Source organism: Liolophura sinensis, chromosome 4 (assembly GCF_032854445.1).
Source record: "Liolophura sinensis isolate JHLJ2023 chromosome 4, CUHK_Ljap_v2, whole genome shotgun sequence".
NCBI lineage: Eukaryota > Metazoa > Mollusca > Polyplacophora > Chitonida > Chitonidae > Liolophura > Liolophura sinensis.
The window spans coordinates 7,624,484-7,630,483 of NC_088298.1; positions in this window are offsets into that span (position 1 = coordinate 7,624,484).

The following is a 6,000-nucleotide window of genomic DNA, read 5'->3' on the forward strand; positions in this document are numbered from 1 at the left end:
TTTTACATATCCTGCGTATATATATATATATATATATATATATATATATATATATATATATATATATATATATATATATATATATATATATATATATATGTCAAAAAAAAACTGTAGAAGGCAAAACAACAAACTGAGTCATTTAATAATCATTTACTAATCGAAAAGTCAATTTGTTAGCATTCAACGTACCCACAAGATCAGCACAAAACGTAAAACTTTTTATCAAAGAAAAAGTAAAATTTCTTAAGAAATGAAGGCAACTACTTCCTCATACAGATCAAAGTTATTTTTGAATACATTAATCTTCTAACTTTTCTCGTGTTTCATCGTAATAAAACATTTCATCCTGAGAAAGTTTTCCGTAACCTTAGTTTATGAATGGTTGTGTAGTGTGCCTTCTGTGATAATACAAAGGTATTATGTTGTATTCTATACCATACGTGATGTACATAGATCTATACAGATCTACCAAATTATACAAAATTCAAAGGTTTTGACAATGTATTGGCGATCTTGAATCTTAATCGAAACCAAGACTGAACGGATGAATAATTATGGCTTAGCGCCACATGGGCAAAATTTCAGCCATATCATGGCGAGAACATGTTAACTACAGCAGGCAGTTGAAAACCATAGAAGATTTTCGTGTCCTGTACGATATTAATTACACAGTCCATGCCACAAAGAACAACAAAATCTGGCGATAATAGGATTACCAAGGTGGTTCCAAGATTGCGTAAGAAAGAGTTGACTCCACGGCACCTGTCTGCAGTGGTTAGTTAGGTTAATCACTGATTTGCCTTCGATAATGTTCTGATAATGTCAAGGATATTTTGTAGTCCTGAATAGCCGATGCTTTTGTGATCTAAAAATAGGCTTTGGGGATCAGAGATCTGAAGGAGGAAAGTCCAAGGCTCTGTCTTTGTATTTTCGGTGTGCCATGTATTTTTGAGCTTCACTGGTGCGGGCACTGGTGTGGTCGTCGGGTCGTTCTTGTCTTCTTGGACCTAGTTTTATTCTGTTCTGTTCGGGGATAGCGGCTTTATGTTCATTGTATTGAACAATTTTGTCACGTTGGATATATTTTGCAAAACGTTAGCGAAGGTATATCATATAGAACAATATAGTCGTTGTAATGATAAGTTTGCCACGCTGGATATATTTTCCAAAATGCCAGCAAAGGTATAGCATATAGAACAATGGGCGAAAGCTCTAAATGGTGATTATGACTAGTAGTATAGAATGTTGCAAACGTGTCGTATTGCGGTGGAGATTGGGATGGAGGGAGTGTGTCGTTGATTTATTTATTTATTTATTTATTTGATTGGTGTTTTACGCCGTACTCAAGAATATTTCCCTTATACGATGGCGGCCAGCATGGTGGGAGGAAACCGGGCAGAGCCCGGGGGGAAACCCACGACCAACCGTAGGTTGCTGCCAGACCTTCTCACTTACGGCCGGAGAGCTAAACGTATAAAAACGATTACGAAATAACACACACCACCACTGTGTCTTTAGATCTACAAAATATCCAGTATGCAATTGTAGTTAATAGTTGCTTGTTTCTGGTTGTCTAGTTTAAACGTTTAAATTATTGTCATTAATACATGTTGACACAATAAAAGCCACAAAGAATGTCTTAAAACGCTGTATGGTCAAACTATTCATAACCCGTAAGCATGACACTGGGACGGTGTTTGAACTTCCACATTTAATCATACAGTGCTAGTAAAAAAGGATTTTGTCATTCTTTAACTAGTGTCTTTTCATACCAACGCTGGCCTTTCTCTCTCAATGTTAAATCCAAAAGCTTATTAATTACCGCATGCATTACCTTTTATATCAACCCGTGCATGTAAAAACGTTTCTCACACTGCATCCTGGAATCGCGTAAATATCCTTTCGATGTCGTTTGAACGGATTGGCTGCAGTAATGTTAAAACAGTTCTACTTTCCACCTGAATGATTATCTCGCAAACAGTTAAGTGAGCAAATTGCATTAGTTGGGTTGCAAATCATTTGTGAGTGTTCGTGCTATGGAATTTGGTATGTTCTTTAACACTGACATCCTATTCAGAATAATTAGACAGAAATTATCAAAAACTTGCTAAAAAATTTAACCCTGAAGTTATTTGTGAGTGTTCGTGCTATGGAACAAAATTCCTTCACAATAGCTCGCAAGTCCAAACTGTCTGTCCTGTCTTTCACTGAATGGCAAATCAGCATGTTGTTTAGCTGATGCTGGCTCATGGTGGAACGAAGATAAATCTTCTCTCTTCATAACACAGAGTGACTACGCTCTGAGTCGTTGTTGTCAGCACTGCCTAGCATACCGTCTCCATGCTGGGAACAGAAGTAGCATATGTCTCCGATCTAATAAGGTCAGGCAGCATTTTAAGCTGCAGTTCGAGGCGCTCTATGTCAACATCATCTCTATATTGATCAACCAGCGATTGAGGTATTAATGTAAAATTACCACAAAGAGTCGTTTGGAGAAGAAGAGTTTCCAGTTCTACAAGGATTCGCATCCCTTTTTGGTCAAACCTGCGTGTAAGCTTAGATAATAGGAAATCTAACACTCAAAAGTACAGTTGTCTGAAGTATTCAGCAGGGCCATCATAACTCACCGGAGCCGATCCCTTGTCGATTCTACGCGGCGGAGCCCTTTGCCCGGGTAACTTCGGGCATTCGGTCAAACCCGTAGACTCGGTTAAAACAGTGTTGTTGAATGTAGCGAAGGATTTATAAGAGCGCTGTTCTCTGTAGAACGCCTGTAACAGGCCCATGGCCTGTATAACTCCTTGTACAGAAGTGTCGTTTCCCTGAATATTAATCGACAATTATTCTGCTTTCGAGAAACCATGGTAAGCAAGATTCAAACCAAATAAGGTGCTAAACTTTTCCATCAGCGCTGCTTATCCACCTGCGCGTCCAGCGGACTCATTTATTTGCATTTGAACTTCCTCCAATGTGTCAAGTCTGGCTTGGTAATGTGTAAGGATATCTCCAATAGAGCTGGTCCTGTCCACCTGGTAGGACAAAGTTGCCGAAGTTATCGTGGATTTTCTGCCCTGGTCAAAAGACTGAATTCGGCAGAAGAACCCCGATCGCTTTGGCCAAAATTTTTTTCAAGTTAACGATTTAGAAAATAAGGTCACGTGCATTCCGTAATGATTTGCTTTGTCTGGACACATCTTGTAGGCACAAGTTTGTGCAATGGGCCAAACAATGAACTGAAAGTGCCTTGTTGTTCATATTTTGAATCTGTGTAGCCACACCATGTAGTTTGCCTTGCATGTTTGAAGCTCCGTCGTAAGCTTGGCCTCTACAATTGTCGAAAGCGAGGTTGCATTGGACCAGGACGTCTGTCAGGGCCTTTTAAGGGTATTGCTGGTTATATCCGGAACCTCTACAAACCCAACAGATTCCTCATGTACCTCATACTGTTCTGTTCCCCAGCGTACACATGTGTTAATTTGCTCCTTATAAGATAGATCTGTAGTTTCGCCAGTGATAACCGAATACCAGCCAGCTTCTCTGACCTCTGATAGCAGTGATCTAAGATCTGTATGGCCCATTAATGTTATGATCTCATTAACAAGCTTGAGATGAATACTTGCGACCCGTTATGATCTAATCATTGACATGTGGTATGTCGTTTACTCTTACTTTTAATATTTGAATCAAGTTACCGTCATCGATGTCGTTTCTCCTAACAGTTAGACCCTGTCTCAGCAAATACTGAATGGTTTTCAAATAAACATATACCTTTCCTGTGCAAATTCTGATCCTTCAATAACTGGTTATTTAGCAATGTATGCACATCAATAACATTTTCTGCATGTTGATATTTGAGTGCTGCATCGGTGTGAGTTTTACTCTGGCCATGTTCTTTGAATTTAAGAGTTGCTTTTTTCCAGTTTTGATAACCTGTTTGTGTAAAACTCTTTTCAGCATTTTTACTGAAAAAAAAATCAGTTTAAGCTGCTATGCCCTTCTGCACAGTTTACAATTTACTTTGGGTTACACATAGTGTCAGTCATGGGTACTGAACACACCAGTCAGCTTACACACATCTTTTTCGACCATTATATGTGCGACCTGTCTTTCTCAAAATCCCAGCATCGCTTGATTGATTTGCTTTGCTTTGTTGGTTACAGCACAGACTGGACCACGCAGTTGTGGTTTCTGATAACTGAAAGATCGAAGGAGGTGAATAACTAAAGCTGCCGATACAGCAAGTGTATATGCAAACATTGGTCAATAATCTTTCGTGGAATTGACCGCAGAAGTAGAGGAAAGTTGAATGACCATATCAAACCAGTTCTTTGACAAGCAACTCTTCCAAGAGTATAGCGCTACACTTTATACTTAGCCGCAAAAAACAACTTTTTAATAATTGCCTAACATGTCTTAACTTTGAGCTAAGGAATGTTTGTAAGAGTTACAATATGCCTACTACATATCAGTGTTTAAAGTATATCCAGAAAGACTCAGATTTCGTCAGCAAACCCCAACATGTATGCCATGAATCGCCACCAGCAAGTTCCCAGAAACAATGAGAGGGAGGCTGTATTGTAAAATCGTCCACCGAGGCCTGGTCAGAACCCGATAACGGGCCGTGTGTGCTTCTTGATCATCCCTTACTCGTCAATAAATATAGCAATATTATCAGAATAACTTTGTGGAACATAGGCCTATAGGCCCTACATCTTGAGATTGTATTTGTAAACGATGCATGTTTTTTTTTATCCTTTTAACTGCCGTTTGTATTTGATTCAAAACACTAATAATAGTAAAAAAAAACGTTTAAAAAACGCCAATCAGGCTATACATGCACTATATATAGGCCTACGCTTTTACCCATTTTTAATTGGTATTATACGCTCATTTTGTCAATTGTTTAGGCCTAAACTTCGCATATGATAGAGCGGTAGATCCAGGATCAGTCCTGGGTCGAGTCACACCTAAGACTTTGAAAAAGAGGAAGTTGTAACTTCCTCGCTTGGCTTTCAACATGAAGGGGATAGTGCAACGACCGATTGACCCGTATCAGTATAATGGCTCGGGCGGTGCGACATACTTGCCTTCGGTAAGTCGTCTCAGTGAAGCAGCTCTAGATAAAAGAGCGGTGGAAATTCGTCCTGCAACAAGGAGGTACATACACACCCTAATGATTCCTTCGTCGTCATATGACTGAAAATTGTTGAGCACAAAGTTAAACCCCCAAGCACTCACTCACTCACTCGCATATGATAACACTTTAGAAACTAGTATCGGGGCGTCCGTGGCTCAGTTGGTTAGCGCGTTAGCGCAGCGTAATGACCCAGGAGTCTCTCACAAATGCGGTCTCTGTGAGTTCAAGCCCAGCTCATGCTGGCTTCCTCTCCGGCCCCCGGGCTCTGCGCGGTTTCCACCCACCATAATGCTGACCGCCGTCGTATAAGTGAAATATTCTTGAGTATGGCGTAAAACACCAATCAGATAAATAAATAAAGAAATTAGAAGGTAGTATTAAGAAAAGATGTGATTTTGTATAAATAATTCAGCACACACTTTTGAGGTTTTATCCCTAGGTTATCACTGTGAGTAGACCAGTTTTCAAAAATATAAATTTAGATCCCATAAAATATTTTTTCTTAAATTATACCCAGTCATATGACAAAATTGTCAGCAGCTCATAATATTTATTTATAAATGTATATTGTAGTTGTTGCTTATTTTGTTATTCTTTACCTCTTTATTTCCTGTTGACGGTGTAACTTCACTGCCACTTGGTTTTGGTGCCTGACTTCGTTCGCTTGTGGACGGGCTTGTATTGCTAGACGACGAAGTTCGATTTGCAGATGTGGTAGAAAAGGAATCTATCGACCGTAGTAGTATAGGGAATAGGGGTTCTGGCGCACCCTCCCCTTGGCAAATAGAGGCTCCCAGCCCCCATTCCCTTCCCTGCTTCTGGGGGTAGTATACACACTATAGGTTCTGGACCACCCTCCC